The following is a 15,671-nucleotide window of genomic DNA, read 5'->3' as shown; positions in this document are numbered from 1 at the left end:
CTCCTTGCGCGCATCAGCACTGCGCATGGGCCAGCTCCACACGGGTCAAGGAGGCCCGGGGCTTGAACCGCGGGCCTCCCATGTGGTAGATGGACGCCCTAACCACTGGGCCAAAGTCCGTTTCCCATATGTGTTTCTTTTTGTTGCGTCATCTTGTGTCAGCTCTCCGTGTGTGTGGCACCATTCTTGGGCAGGCTGCATTTTTTTCGCGCAGGGCGGCTCTCCTTATGGGGCGCACTCCTTGCACGTGGGGCTCCCCTTTGCGGGGGACACCCCTGCGTGGCACGGCACTCCTTGCGCGCATCAGCACTGCACGTGGGCCAGCTGCACACGGGTCAAGGCGGCCCGGGGTTTGAACCGCGGACCTCCAATGTGGTAGGCGGATGCTCTATCCATTGGGCCAAGTCTGCTTCCCTGTGTTGGCTGGATCTTAAGGAAAAAAAACTAGTTCAGGAAAGAAGAGTATTCCCATACCAGGGTTTCTGTATTTGGCTTTACAAAAATGCTCCCTGGAGAGCAAGAGCAATTGGAAAGGTTATTGTCTCCATAGCAATCAGGCAGGAAGTGCAGGCAATACTAGGGCACACGCAGTTACCTCTTAAACTCCCAGGTGTCAGCACATGCAGGTGCTGCGTGGTGAAGTCACTTCCACCTGGGATGGCCAGGCTGCCATTGACCAAGGGCTGGCTTTGTTCCCCTCAGCACTGGCCAGTTTCTTCTCTGCTGCCTCAGTACTGACGGTCACAAGGCCATGTGGCAGGCAGCCTGTGGCTCCTTGGTGGTCACAAGGCCACGTGGCAGGCAGCCTGTGGCTCCCTGAAGCAAGTCTGCCTTCCCTCTCCCCCACAGCCCTCCAGGCTACCCTGTTCTGACGGGGGAATGTGAACCTTGGAAGTTTTGTCCACTGCCGTGGCTCAAACTTACTCAGGTCTCAGAACCCACCAGCCTTGGTGTTCTGTGGCATATCAGGAAACACGGTTAATGGAATGATAAGCTTTGTACTTGGGAAAAATCAGATACATCACACATTGGAATCTAATATAGGAAAGCAGTAGCAGGCAATGAGGTTTAAGATGAAGTCGGTAAGTCTGTAGGGAGAAAGACAAGTTGAGAAAATTATATTGCTTCAATTTTTGCCGTGAATTAGGAAAAAAATGGCTATATTCAATTTGAGGGCCTAAGATCCTCGGGAGCTGGTCAGGAGGATTTTGCAAGGTTGGACTTCAGCAGCAGTGGGCCAAGTTCTTGTTGAAACAGCTAGTAATATGGCAGAACTATCGTGTTTCCTGGTGTTTACTTATTTAAACTCTAAGCCTTGAGCAGGATCATTTGTGATTTGATTTTCATAGTTCTCAAAAGAGTATTAAAGACTGATTAAATATGCATCTGCTTATGGAAGTATAAACTCCATCCTGGTAAAGAAAACCAGAATGGAGCTATTACATATAAAACTACATCTTCTGCAGCCAAAAGGACTGTTTTGTGATAATTAATAGAAATATATCAAAAAATATTGCTGCAATCTCCTGCTTTGAATGTCATAAGTTATTTCTATAGCCACGCAGTTAAAATCATAATTATAAAACCATTATATGGTTTACAGTTATGAAAGCAGGCATCAGGCTTCCATGTGGTCTCAGGGTGGTTGTGGAAACCTTGGAGGAATTTTAATAATTCCAAACATTTTGCCCCCTTGAGACCTAAAACAAAAGAATATGACCCATGCCTCATTCACATGTGACAAAGGTCATTCTGCCATGCGTGGCTGCCGTGCGTGGCCGAGGTTGGATTTGGGGCAAAAGTTGAAGAAGGAAGACCCTTTCCAAGTTGCGGAAGAAATTAGGTGAGAGAGGATGGGGACCTGCACCGGATGGGTGGCAGGGAGACGGAAAGTGCGAATTCATTTGAGACCTGTGATCTAACAGAATAAGGGACAGATGAATAAGGCAACGTGTTGCTTCTACTGGTGCCACTTGTTGGACTGGGGAAGAGGAGGGTGGGACAGGATGAGGAAATGAACAGGTTTGGAAGGAAAAATCAATTTAATTTTGAATGTGTTATAGTTGAGTTGTTAAACTCTGTAGAGAAGGCAGGTAGACAAGTGGATATGCCAAAAAACCAGAGTCAGTGGGAGGAGGTTGACCCTAGTAATAGAATGTGGGGGTCGTTATCATATAGTTGTTTCTAAAGCCAGGCCACAGATGAAATCACAGGAGAGAGAAAGAGGGAGACAGAGTAGTACTGGGCCCAAAGACTGTTCTAAGGGGTATCAACATTGAGGGAAAAGGAAAATGAGAGTGTTGTATCTCAGATGTCAAGAAAATAGCCTTCTACAAAGTAGGAAGCTAATGATACTTCATTAAGATTATAAAATGTACACACCTCCTCAAACAAAGATCAGGTAGTGGGATAGAAAACTGACCAACAGGAGTCAGTAGCCTCCATTTGCATCAACAATAACCAAATAGAAGATATAACGGAAGACAATACCATTTACTATGGCAATAAAGACAAAATACTTAGAAATAAACCTTAAAAAGCATATGCAAAACCTGTAATGGAAACTTTTAAAGTACTCGTGAAAGAGGTCACAGTCAGGTGACAGGAGGTGGTGTCTAGGGCAGCAATTAAAACAGACGTCTCTAAGATAATCACTATTCAGATCGCACCTTTTTGCCAAAATGGCCCTTGTAATACTATTCCAGTATTTGGATGGCTTCTTTTTATTCAGTGTAACAACTTTTTCAACCAGAAACTAAAGAAAAGTACTGTAAAAAATGAAAAAACAAAAAACCACTCATGAAAGACACAAAAGTACCCTCAAATAAATGGAAAGACAGTCCTTGTCCTTGAAAGGAAAACTCAACATCATAAAGGTATCAGCTTTCCCTAAACTAATTTATTAATCTAAGATGATCCCATAAAATACCAACAAGCTTGTTTCCTGGCACTGGACAAGCTGACAAGTTCATGTGGAAAGGTCAACATGAAAGAACAGGAAAGGAGACACTGAGAGCTATGGTATGCTAGCCCTACATGGTGTCATCACATGCTATAAAATCTCTAATTCAAGAAGGGCTGCCCTTGCACACCAAAAACAGACTGGTGGGATAGAACAGAACTTTCAGAAATAGGCCCATATACATATGAAACTTAATATATGATAAAATTCTCTCTCAAATCACTGGAGGCAAAGATAAATTTTAAATATTGGTGTTGGGATAACTGTATGGCCATACCTTATGAAAAGTTATCTGAGACTCTCGGACCTTGCACAACTGCTAGGACATTTGCACATTCATTGACACTGGGTCTTAATTTCCCCCAAGCCAGGCCTTCAGTCAGGGGTAAGTTTGGTTAGTTAGCAGTCCATCCCTTAGGAGGCTTGCTTTTCTTTTCTTTCCTTTTTTTTTTTTTTAAAGATTTATTTATTTATCCCCCCCCCCCCCCCCCCGTTGTCTGTTCTCTGTGTCTATTTGCTGCGTCTTGTTTCTTTGTGCGCTTCTGTTGTCATCAGCGGCACGGGAAGTGTGGGCAGCACCATTCCTGGGCAGGCTGCACTTTCTTTCGCGCTGGCGGCTCTCCTTACGGGGCGCACTCCTTGCGCGTGGGGCTCCCCTACGCGGGGGACACCCCTGCGTGGCAGGGCACTCCTTGCGCGCATCAGCACTGCACGTGGGCCAGCTCCACACAGGTCAAGGAGGCCCGGGGTTTGAACTGCGGACCTCCCATGTGGTAGACGGACACCCTAACCACTGGGCCAAGTCCGTTTCCCTCTTTCCTTTTTTAAAAAAAGATTTGTTTTATTTATTTCTCCCTACCCCCTTGTTGTTTGCACTTGCTGTGTCTGTTGATCTTCCTAGTTTCTTTGGAAGGCATTTGGAGCCCAACCTGGGACCTCTGATGTGGGAGGGAGGTGCCTAATCTCTTGAGCCACCTCTGCTGCCTGCTTTGTTGAGTCTCTCATTATGTTTTTTCTACTTGTGTCTCCTGTTGTGTCAGCTCACAGGCGTGCCCAAAGTCACACTATCTTCTTTAGGAGGCACCGGGGACCAAGCCAACGACATCACATGTGGTAGGAGGGAGCCAAGTCGTCTGAACCACATCCACTTCCCCTGCTTTTCTTATCGTTTCTCCTTTGTGTAACCTCATTATATTTACTATACAAGTTGCCTTTTTCTCAGGGATAAACGAAGGGCTTTTGTCTCGGCACTGAGCATTCCCCAATTTACAAGCTGTCTCGATAAATAAACGGTCTCTCTTTTGTAAGTGTTTAAGATTCGTCTTATTTGCAACCTGATTTTTAAAACTCAGTGTGTTTGAGACGCAGCCATGTTGACAACAGATGTAGCTCATTCACTTTAGTTACCGTGTTGCATTCATTATACAACAAATCCACGCATCCCGAGGCTGCCTGGCTCCGGGCGGCAGCCCCCAGACTCGGCCCTCCCTCCAGGACAACAGAGAATTCTGCTACTTTCAATATCCTCTTCCTGTCCGCCACATCACCGCACGCGGGACTGGTGTGGATTCCGCAAATAACCACGTCCCTCGCCGACCAGAGCCTGCCTCTTTCTGTCCGAGGGGAGGAAGTGGGGTGCCGAGAACCAGAACCCCGACAGCCCAGAACGCATCCCTGGAGAGAGCCGGACGCCTAGGCAACCGGTGGCTCGCTTAGCAACCCGGGCTCCTGGAGATGACGCCAACAGCGCGCGCCCGGGGCCGCCCCAAGCCTGCGGCTCTCGCTTGCCATTGGTCGGCGGGCGGACGGACGCAGGTCTCGCCCAATGGGAAGTGCGCACTCCCGGCGGCGGGCAGGCTCTCCCGCGGCGCGCTGCTCGGACGCAGGCCGGCTCGGCGGAGCAGACGGAGGCAGGTCGGTGGCGGCTAGGGGCCGCCGCGTGGCCGTGCGGGTGGCGGGTGGCGGGTGGAGGGCGGCAGGGAGGAGACCCCGAGCCCCGGGGCGGTTCTCCGCGCGTGTGCTCCGCAGCCCGCCTGCCCACTTTGGTGCACGAGGCCTCGCGCGTGGGGGCCGGTGGCCGCGGGCCGCGACGGGGACGGCCTCGCTGCATCGCTTTTTCCGGTCCAAGAGCGTGAACTAAAGGAGCCTCGCGTGGGTTAGGGCGAACGTGGGCATAATCTCGCCGGTCACCTTGGCCTCACGCTCGTTCTCTGTACTTTGAGAGTTTGCCTTAGTTAAACCACTGGTTGACGTCTGGGGCTTTTCAGCTCTGGCTTCCTGTGGTAAGAATGCTTTGCATTCCTCACCTTCTTTCAGTTAAACATTCATCGGGTTCCTTTCGTGTATCTGGACCGCTGAAGGCACTGGGGCTGCCGCGAAATAGAAGCCAGTGTCCGATATTGTGAACTCGCTCTCTGACGGGGAGAGTCTGAGAATAAGCAAATGTGTAAGATGCATGTATCAGACAGCGAAAAGTACTTTGGAGAAGAACAGAGCAGATCAAGGGATAGGGAGTGGGGGGCCCTTGCAGGAGAGCGAGTGAGGCGCGGCAGCCGCCGCACCGTCGCAGATGCGCAGGGACCGGCGGGGGTGTGCCGGGAGCAGGAGATCAAAGCAGAGAAAAGTGGGGAGTCGTGGAGATAAGGGGTGGGGGCAGCGCCATCGTCTAGGACCTCGCAGGCCTAGTAAGGCCTTCAGCTTTTACACCAAGGAAATGGGGAGACCAGGAAAGGTTTTTAGTATAGGTGAGACAATCTGATTCGTGTATTTTAAAAGTTTTTCTGGATGCTGTATTAAGACTCTACTGGGGGAGCAGAGGTGGCTTAAGCAATTAGGTGTCTCCCCCGGGACCTTCTAAAAAGATGAGCAGACAGCAAGTGCAAACAACAAGGGGAGGAGGGGGAATAAAACTAAAATGAATCTGAAAAAAAAAAGAATCGACTGGGCGGGGGTGAGAGAGGGGGCAAGGGTGGAAGCAAGAGATCAGTTGGAAGCTTGGCACAAGATTCGGGCAGCGGTGGTAGTCAGTGATAGCGGTAGTTGATTTCGGAATGTGTTTTGAAGAGAGCACCAACAAGTGGGTGGATTGGATGCGATGGGCAAAGACACTGAGGCTTTCAGCTTGAGCTGACATCTGGACTGTATCAGATGGTCGTTGACTGAGAGGCCGGGACTGCACGAAGATGAGGCTTTTTGGAGGGTGGCAGGAGTTTTGGTCTCGACAGTTTAAATTTGAGGTAATGTGTATGTTTGGATATGTGGTTGGTAGATAGATGCATCTGGATATGTAAGGCTGACTTGGCATTGCAGTTTGGAGAGAGGTCTAAGCCTTCGAAATGCCAGAGTCCTTAGCATATAGTTGATACCTCAGGCTGGGAGATGATGAGGAGACTGAGCAGGTCGAGAGGAAGCGGGCGAGGGCTCCGACTGGGGTGCACCTGGGGTGCCTCCAGGGTTGCAGCAGTTTGGAGCTGGGAGGAAAAGCAGGAGTTTGCAGGGCCCTGGAAGCCAAGTGGAAAAAGGGCACTGGGGAAGACGGTGGGATTGGCTGTGTCATGCTCTTCGGTCAGGTGAGAGGTGGGCTGAGGTCCAGCTGTGGGCTTAGCAGGTAGGTGCCATTCTCATCGGTCACCTGGTGAGAGCAGTTTTGGTCAAATCGTTGGAGTGAACGCCTGATGGGAGAGGGTCAGAGAGAACATGAGAATAGGATTTAGAGACAGCGCGAGTGGACCGCTGAAGGAGCTGGGAAACGAGATGTGCGCTGAGGGCACCTGCAGTGGGAGAGCTTTTAAGACGTGGCCCATGGGCACGGGGTGGGCAAGGGTAGCGCTAATACATGGAGAGGGTGTAGGGGCGTGGCCTTGGGGGAGCCCTTGGCGGGAGAGAAGGGGGGGCCGGGTGGAGGGGCTTGTGGGGGTTGCCTTCGTTTTCCCACTGGCCAGGAACCAAGGTGTCTGCTGGCAGTGAAGAAGGGGGAGAAGACTTGGAGGCTTGAGGAGATTGGGAGAGTGACCAGACGGGGAACTGTGGTAGGATTGCCGGGCCCGGCTGCCCCGGCGGTTCCCTCGAGCTAGTAGTTTTGAGTTTGAAGTGGGACTTGTGGGCCTGGTCCTGTGGCTTTTCTCGTGGGTAAAGTTCCAGGCTTGGTGTGGCCGACTAGGGCATGGAGTTGAGCTTCTGCCAGGCCAGGGCGATGTGATGAGGAGAGAGCGCGAGGCCGTGTGGGGTGGTGGGGGCCGGCACTGGGCTGGCAGGGCGTGGGGTGTGGCCACAGGGGTGGGGGCGGGCGCTGAGGGACAGCAGCGGGGGGGGGGGGGGGGGGCCGGGCCAGGGCAGCAGAGCTACCGTCCTGGGCAGGCCTGGCACCGCTGGCTCCTTGGACTGACTCCTCAGAGGAGATGCTTGTGAGAGTTCGGGGCCCAGCGAGTGGGGGAGGCCTTCCCCTCAGCGGCCCAGACCGCGCATGAGGTGACGTAGCTGCGCGGGCCATGGGGTGCGGTCCCGTTGGAGGGTCCTCTCGCTCTCGGCACAGAGTGTCTTCCCAGCCCTCGTCCCCAGGAGTGACGGACGGCCTGGCCTCCCCATGTGTGGCTGGCCTGCGTGTCAGCTGTCTGCCGGCCGAGGTGTGCGTTTGCTTCATCGAGCGCTTTGGAGCTGGGATCGGATAAACTTTCTCCCGTTTTTACTGTAGACATCACTGAAAAGTATAAGGAAAAAACACTTTCTTATAATCGTCCTCCCCAAAACATTTTAATGTTTCCTTCTAGCTTTTTTCCTTCATGCGTATTTGTATGAAGGTTTTTGTATAAAGCAGGGGTCCTACTGTACATGCACAGATTTATACCCAGCATTTTTACTTGGCGTTACACTGTGAGCGCTTTCTCACACAACTAGATTTTCTCTTCGCCATTATGGTTTTTACGGTGATGGGGATTCCTTTGCATGAGTGAGTCATTCAGTAACCCAGCCTACTACAGTTGCCTGTTATGTTGTTTTCAGTTTTTCAGTCTGAGAAATAAGGCTCCCGTTATCCTCCTTATATGTAAGTCTGTCCCTGTTTATTTCATGAGGATAAATTCCTCAAAGCACAGTTACTGGGTGAGAGAGCGCCTGATAGATGATGTGAGATTGGTGCCAAGCCCTGATCCTGGCGCGTGCGCCGATTGGTGAACAGGACCTCCGAAGGTGTGGCTAGTTAGGGTGCATGGGGTGGGCGTGGCCACAATGGCTGGCGACCGCATGAGCCTAGAAAAGCAGGCCCCAGAGGAGTCCATGGGGAATGGTCAGAAGCTGGGAGTCCCTGGAACCCAGAAGAGCAAGGCGATGGCTCTGGAGAAGTGCTGCCTTGTGCACTGCCACGTGACAGAAAAGCCAGAGCCCCAGGACTGCCCGCCCGGGAGGAGGCCAGCCTAGGACTGCCGGCCAGGGGAAGAGGCCTGCTCCAGAGGCGGCCAGCCCAGGACTGCCGGGCGGCGGAAGGTGCCTGCCCGGGAGGAGGCCAGCCCCAGAACTGCCCACCCGGGAGGAGGCCAGCCCCAGAACTGCTGGCCAGGGGAAGATGCCCGCCGGGAGGAGGCCAGCCTCCTGAGGTCATGAGCAGTCAATTCCTGTCCTTAAACCAACCCGTTGTGTGGTGTTCTCGCAGCTGGAAAACTAAGACAGCAGTGTGAAATAGAGGCCTTTTCATCATTCTCTGGCCAACAGTGGATAGTATAATTTAAAAAAAAATACCTTTGCTGTAAAAGCAGTGGCATTTTAGGCTTATTACCACATTAGCTAAGTAATAAGTACGGATGTGCAAAAAGCCTCGAACTGAAAGTAGTGCCTTTCCCTCACCAGTCAGGCTCCCAGAAGCGTGTGCATTTAATGCTCTAGCTGCTTCTACTGGAATTCCATATTTTTAGATAATATGCTTGTGTTGGGAGGTTTCTGTTTTGTTTTTGGCTTACCAGCGTTAGGCCTGATCTGTTGCTCTCCTGCTCTGCGAGATGTGCCTCGTTTCCTGTCCTGTGCCTCCCTCGGCCATGTCCAGTGTTAGCACAGGACCCTGCCCCTGGCGAGGTCCCACACGTGCTGATGTTGGCCACGATGCTCAAGAGCTGGCTCCAGGGCCTCTCCTCCCAGCCCCAGATATAAGGGAAACTTAGAGAAATTAATCCACTAGTACCCCTAGATCTTTTGCTGGGAGACCTGTGAGGAAAACACCCACAGTAAAGAGGTTGAAGCTTTGGACCGATGCCCAGGCTTGGCCAAGACCACCGCTTGCCACTTGCACAGAGCAGATGGGCTCTTCTACAACACATTTCAGCAAGTGCAGCCCCTCGTTCATTCATTTTTTAAAAAGAGCACTAGGCCTTACGTTTTTAAATTTACAGTAAAGCAACTCTTGAGAGAGATTCCGTTCAGCATTTTCACAGGGTTGTTCAGCCATCAGCACAGTCTGATTGGGAACCCGCCCCTCTCCCATCAGCAGTCACCTGGTTCTCCCCCGCCTCAGCTACCAGATCCACCAGTCTTAACAGCTGCCACGTTTGCTGTTTTCTCCCGTTGAGGCAGCTGCCTCCTCACCCTTTGGACAAAGTCCTGGGACTGTGGTGACCTCATGGGGACAGGAACCTCTTGGAGCAGAAGGGCAAACACTTCCTTGGTTTTGATTTTCATTACGAATACGGAACATGAAAGCGGGGCTTCATGATCCAAAAAATAAATATAACAACAACAATGCAAAAAGTCCTAGAGGTGCAAAAGTGCTTAATACTGAGGAGGTCCCCTTTATCTGTTTTTCCTTTTGTTGTGCGTGCTTTGGGTGTAAGGTCCAAGAAACCACCACCTACTGCAAGGTCTTGAAGATGTTTCCCTGCATTTTCCTCTAGGAGCTTTATGGTCCTGGCTTTTATATTTAGGTCTTTGATCCATTTTGAGTTGATTCTTATATAGGGAGTGAGATAGGAGAGCTCTCATTCTTTTGGTTATTGATATCCAGTTCTCCCAGCACCATTTGTTGAACAGATCTTTTTGTCCCATTAACATGGACTTGGTAGGTTCATCCCATCTGGGGCTGTATTATTGGGGATGAAGGTACAGCACCTACCTCCAGTCGTCATACAGACGCCTCCCTTTCCTGCTAGCATCATGTCTGGGGCTATCCTATTTTCCCATGCCATTCGGCTAGTAGCGTCCAATTGTAGCATTATTCCCTGAACTGCATCCCTAGTGTAACTGAAATCTTCATTGATTATATATAGTTAATCCAATCTACATTTTTGTTAATGGTGACCCACCAGAACAAGAGTGACTCAAATTCTGCAGCTACCTGATTTATAGCCTTAAGTTCATTAGGGACTCCCCAGGGAACTCCTATGCTATCTAGATAAATTGGGTCATCAAAGGAACCAGGTAAATGTCTTTCCTTTCTCTTTCCCCGGTTTTGTGTTTCTTCCTCTTTTTCAAATGCCAGGGTGAATGGTGTGGCCAGCTGACCCAGAGCACAGGTTCCTCCCACTTCTCAGGTAACACTGGTCGGAGGACGCCCCTTCCCCAGTACCACCAGAGGTCTGCTTGGGGTGTGGCCAAACTGGGGAACTTGCCAGCACTATCCTCACGTTCCATACTCGTGTACACAGGCCATGGTCCCGAGGTCCTGGAGCCCTTCTCCCGTCTAGAGAGACAGGCAGAGGGACTTCCTGGACCGAGGCAGGAAGCCGGTATGGTTTTGGTGTTTCCATTTTCAATAGGAGGGAAGAGAGAGGACAAGTACTACAGTCTTCACCGGGAGAAGCACTCTGGAAGAGGAGCACCTTGCACTTAAACTCCCTTTCAGGCTCTTCCACACCTAACGGAAAGGGCACGATATGAGCTGTGGGCCGGCCTGTGGCACAAGCATGACAGTTGCTTTGTTCAGACTCTGGACTGTATATTTGACCCATTCCACCCAGGCATTTGACTCCACATATCCTGTCTCTATTTCTGTGGTCGCTTTAAATCCTCTGCCTTAAGTATCCTGACTGCTTTGGGGTCATTCTGAGTCGGGGAGCTGGCCTTTGGAGGGTTTTCCCTTGGCATCTCTGAAGGGTGAGCTGGAGGGGGCGTTGCTGACGTCACATCCACAGGGGGAGGGAGGACTCGAACACGGAGCCTCCCCAGAGGAGCTTTACCTGTGACGTCTGCTCCCATCCCATAGACTATCGACTGCTTGATTCCTGTGCTGCTCCCAGGTTCTAATTTGCCTGCCTTCTTAATAGTTGTTAGTACTGGATTGCACTGAAGACTTTTTCAGTCTGACGGGGTATTACCTTTATAAAAGGCTGTCTTACCCTTTCATGGTCTTGAACTTGGTGAGACCCATGCCATATTCATGGTCCCTCCCTTGTACTGGGTAGTCCCCCGTACATGGTCCCAGGAGGGGCAAGGGGGCTCGACTGTAGCCATTCCCCACTGGCTCTGGGCATAGGTATTTATTTTCCCCACTCAGCAATCGCTGGTGCTCCACATTCCCACAGTCTTTTACTTGGCAGGCATCAAGCTGCACGGTCTGGGACGCCGGGCCTTCGGGTCATTTACTATCAATTTAGTGGGGCTTGTTGTGACGCGAATCTGGACCGTCATAGTGAGCATAATTATTCTTTCTCAGACTGAACTTTAAGCCGGTCATCTGCTAGTTTCTCAAGGTTTAGGCAGGGTGGGTATGGGACACAGCCTGCCCTCTAGTGGAGGGATGTCTTCCCGCAAAGCTCACCGACAGAGTCCAAGCAGTCGCTCCCCCTTTCCTACACGCCCTCCCAACTATCGTCCTCTCGGAGTGGTCCTTAGGCGGTCCGAGGTTGGAGTTATTTCCCAGGCCTTTGATGGTGGTGTTGGGTCCTTATCACCCAGGTCAGGTACTGGTCCTTTTACTCTGCCTTTTTCTGCTGTCCGGGCTGCAGTCTCAGTTGTAAACAAAACTTGACAGGGTCCTTCCCAGGTGGCTGAAGTTTGGACTCCTGTGACTTGATTAGGACCCAACTGCCGGGTTGGTGTTGATGGACAGTGAATTAGAGAGGTGGGGTCTGGGCCAGCAAACCAGGATGCCTGAGGGATGACAAAGTAGAGGACAAAGCCGGTATATATTTCTTAAGGAAGAGAGCCTTCGACTCTAAGGAAGGGAGGTCTCCAGTTCTCCTAGGAAAAGGCAAGCCAGAAAGCATTTCATAAGGAGAGATTCCCAGTTCCTTCCTAGAGGCAGTTCTAATCCTCAGTAGACCTATGGGTAAGCACTTAATCCAGGGTACCTTTGTTTCTAAGACCAACTTAGAAAGAGGCTTCTTTCAAGTCTGACTCATCCTCTCCACTCCCTGAAGACGGCGGGTGTCGGGGTGTGTGGAAGTTCCACGTGACACCCGCCTTCGCACAATATGCCGGAGTACACGGGAGGTAAAGTGGCTGCCATTGTCTGAGTCTATATTTTCCACTAACCCATATGAGGAGTACTTTGTTTGAGGATTATGTTAGAAGTTGCTGATGCTGTAGCTGAGGCCATAGGACACACTTCCACCCATCCTGTCAGATGACCTACGATAGCCAGAACATACGTTCGCCGACCCACTGGGGACATTTCAGTGTAATCACCCTGAATGCTCTGGAATGGCCTGAGGTCCGGCTCCCGTCTCCCTTGTTCTTGCCTCCTTAAGACTTTCTTATTAATCTTTTGGCAAATTAGACATCGTTCACTTACTTCTTTGGCTACAGTATAAAGGCCCACACATCCAAAATACTTAAGAACCAGATCACACATGGCCTGTACCTCCAACAACTCCCTTGGTGTAAGTCTGCTAATGCCTCTCTCATCACTTGTTTATTCAACATTTACCTGCCATCCGGGAGGAGCCGCCTCCCTTGATCATCTAGGGTTGCTCCTAACTGCTCCAGCTCTTTCACTTTCAGAGAATGTGGGGACCCCAAACGCTTCGGGAATGGAGGTATCAGAACTACCACTTGAAAGGGGAACTAAGGGGGGCTTTCCTGGCCTCCTCACCTGCTCACCTACTGCCCTTTGTCTCAAGCATGTGACCTTTCTGATGTCCATTTACACGCACCACTGGTATTTCCCTGGGTAAAGGTAGATTGGCCGATTCTTGTTTTATTAATTCCCCATGGACCAACCCTTTTCCTTTCCTGTTAATCAATCCCCTTTCTTCCCAAATTTTCCCAAAGGTATGGACTACCCCAAAGGCTTACTTAGAGTCGGTGTAGACTATACCATCCTTTCCCTCTGGTAATTTGAGGGCTTGATTTAACGCGTACAGTTCAGGTTCGAGCTGACTAGTCATTGGGCAGTCAGCCAGCTTCTTTCACCTCACAAGTTAGTCCACCCACAATTGTGTAGCCATTGTGCCCCTTCCTTCTAGGACCCTGAAGGACTTGTCTATGAATAATTTTCCCTCAAGCGCTGGGGAGGCACCCTAGCTTGGGCTGGACTCGGGTCTGATACTCAATCAGGTCTAATCAGTCCTGCTCAGGAGGAAGGAGGCCGGGTGTAGGCTGTGGTCTGCTGTCAGTACCATGTCATCTTTCTCCACCAGGATAGCCTCATACTTCAGAATCTGGGAGTCAGTCAGCCACCTTCCCACTTTCTGAGACAGAATAGTCCTGACCTGATGAGGGGTGCTAACGACTAAGGCTCCCCCGAAAGTCAGCTTCCTGCTCTTCTACTGTGGCTGCAGCTGCCGCCACAGTTTAAACGCATCCGGGCCATCCCCTGGAGATGGGGTCCAAAATTTTGGAAAGGAAGGCTACAGGTTTCTTTTGGCCTTCCCAAATCTGGGTCCAAACTCCCAATGCTGTCCCTCTATCTGCTGTGACAGACAGGTGGAAAAGCTTCTCGAGGGACGGGAGGGCAGCACAGGAGGCTCACCAGTGCCCGCTGAGCCCCTCTGCAGCCTCTGTCTCCTCTGAGAGCTGACACCGTCATTCTCAAAGGGGTGCTGAAGGACGACGGTCACTCTCACGTCACTGCTTCCTGCTGGCTGGGGCAGTCGGCCCTGCCTGGCAAGGTGTAAAGCCCTCCTGCTCTCCTCCATGGCTGGAGGAAGACAGCCCTGGCACCCGTGATGAAGCTGGATGAAATCCCTGTATGGCTCGCAAAACGCCGATTCTGGAAGAAATAAACTTAATTAGAACTTTGAAGATGCAGGGTTTCACTAAAAGGATTTTGGATCAAAAGAGTAGAAAAGGCCAGGTGCCTATAAAGGCTACATCTTCCCAAAGTTCGTGGACTTTACTTTTGCAGGTTTAAATGCTAAATTACAGGAAATTAAAAGAGGCACCATTTCTTAAGGGGTTTCTGGTTTGCCCTCCCCCTAGAGCAGTAGGCATTTGGGTTAGAGTTGGAGGGAACTGCTAGGTTTGACACAGATGCTACTTAGCTTTGTTTCTTGAAAAGGTGTTTCAGGCCATCTGATGACTGGCACTTGTATGACCCGCCAGGTGCTTCTGGCGAGCTGGAACTTCCTTAGGCCTCTGGCTTCACTCGAGATAAGCACACCCACACAGCTATCAAGGGTAAAGGGGTTGCCAGTCCATCCCAGAATGAGTGGGACAAGGTAGGAGGGAGCATGTTAAACACTTCTAATGCAAGGTGTAACGTATCAAATGAACTTAACTTTTTAGTACTTTGCTTTTTACTTCTATACCTTTACTGTGAAGATGTTAATTAACAGGTATTTTACTTCAGCAATACAGATGCCCAATGAAATCAAGATTATCTTCCTTTACCACTACTTTAATATGCAGATTGAGGTGGCCTCTGACAGTTTTTCCTGGTATAAAGTTACTTTTTGTTATTAGCATCAATTCAGTTTTTGTGTAATACTGACTTCCTGGAACTAGCCATTTATGTTTGTGCTGAGATCAGCACAGCAATAGGTTTGTCAAAGGGAAGGCAAGGCAGAACTTTACGAAATAAAGGACAGAGAGACACACAAGAGAGGGACCAGGAAACTCACAGCTTCTGGAACTGAGAGCCTCCACCCTAGTTTCCACCTCGTATTTATTGGAAACTACCAAGCAGCTGTTTGCGATTAGAACTGCAACATCATCTATAATAGGGAACAGCTGCATCATCTACAATAGAACAGGTGTAACATTTACAATAAGGACCAGGTAAGCCAGTTTCCCACAACATTTTCCCCTTTTTGTTTTTGCAAAGTCTACGCAAATGACATTTCACTGATTAACAAAACTTCCTGCATGATATTTTCACTTTTAGGTTTGAATAATGCTCATTAAATTTTTTTCTTAATACATTCGGTCCCAGGATTGTTCAAGGTTAAAACAAGAGATTTACATATACATTCAACAAGGTACATTTATGTATCCCAGTTCATCAAATCACTTAAGTACACAGTATGTTACATTATTAAAGTTCAGATTAGTAATTCAAGCATTTTCTACATAATCCATAATTGCAACAACAAACAATAAGACTTCCAACTAGCAGACATTTAATAAATAGACTTTCATTTCTCCTGGGCTTAAAATTCCCAACCGGCAAGGCTATGTAGGCCAGGACTCGGTATTAGTGCTGGCCACATCCAATCCACAGGCTAAGTCATTACAAACTCCATCAACATGGGAAAACATTGTATTTATCAATTACAGCAGCGAATATAGTTTTGTCTTACCCAAACATTTAAGAATTTGTTTGAGCAGCAGGGACCTTACAGCTTGTCCCAAT

General features: G+C 49.9%; 1 protein-coding gene across 1 annotated transcript in view; it reads left to right on the top strand.

Annotated features, from left to right (window-relative positions):
* The first annotated feature begins 4,803 nt into the window (after positions 1–4,803).
* The window catches only part of CHLSN (cholesin), a 127,224-nt gene continuing 116,356 nt past the window's right edge, over positions 4,804–15,671 (top strand). Inside the window, exon 1 of the mRNA XM_004483838.5 lies at positions 4,804–4,876. The gene's annotated coding sequence lies outside the window, so the exon portion shown is untranslated. The remainder of the gene's footprint in view (positions 4,877–15,671) is intronic.

This window comes from Dasypus novemcinctus, chromosome 23, assembly GCF_030445035.2.
Source record: "Dasypus novemcinctus isolate mDasNov1 chromosome 23, mDasNov1.1.hap2, whole genome shotgun sequence".
NCBI classification, from domain to species: Eukaryota; Metazoa; Chordata; class Mammalia; order Cingulata; family Dasypodidae; genus Dasypus; species Dasypus novemcinctus.
Note: the sequence above shows the minus strand (reverse complement) of the source record. Positions and strands in the feature narration are given on the sequence as shown.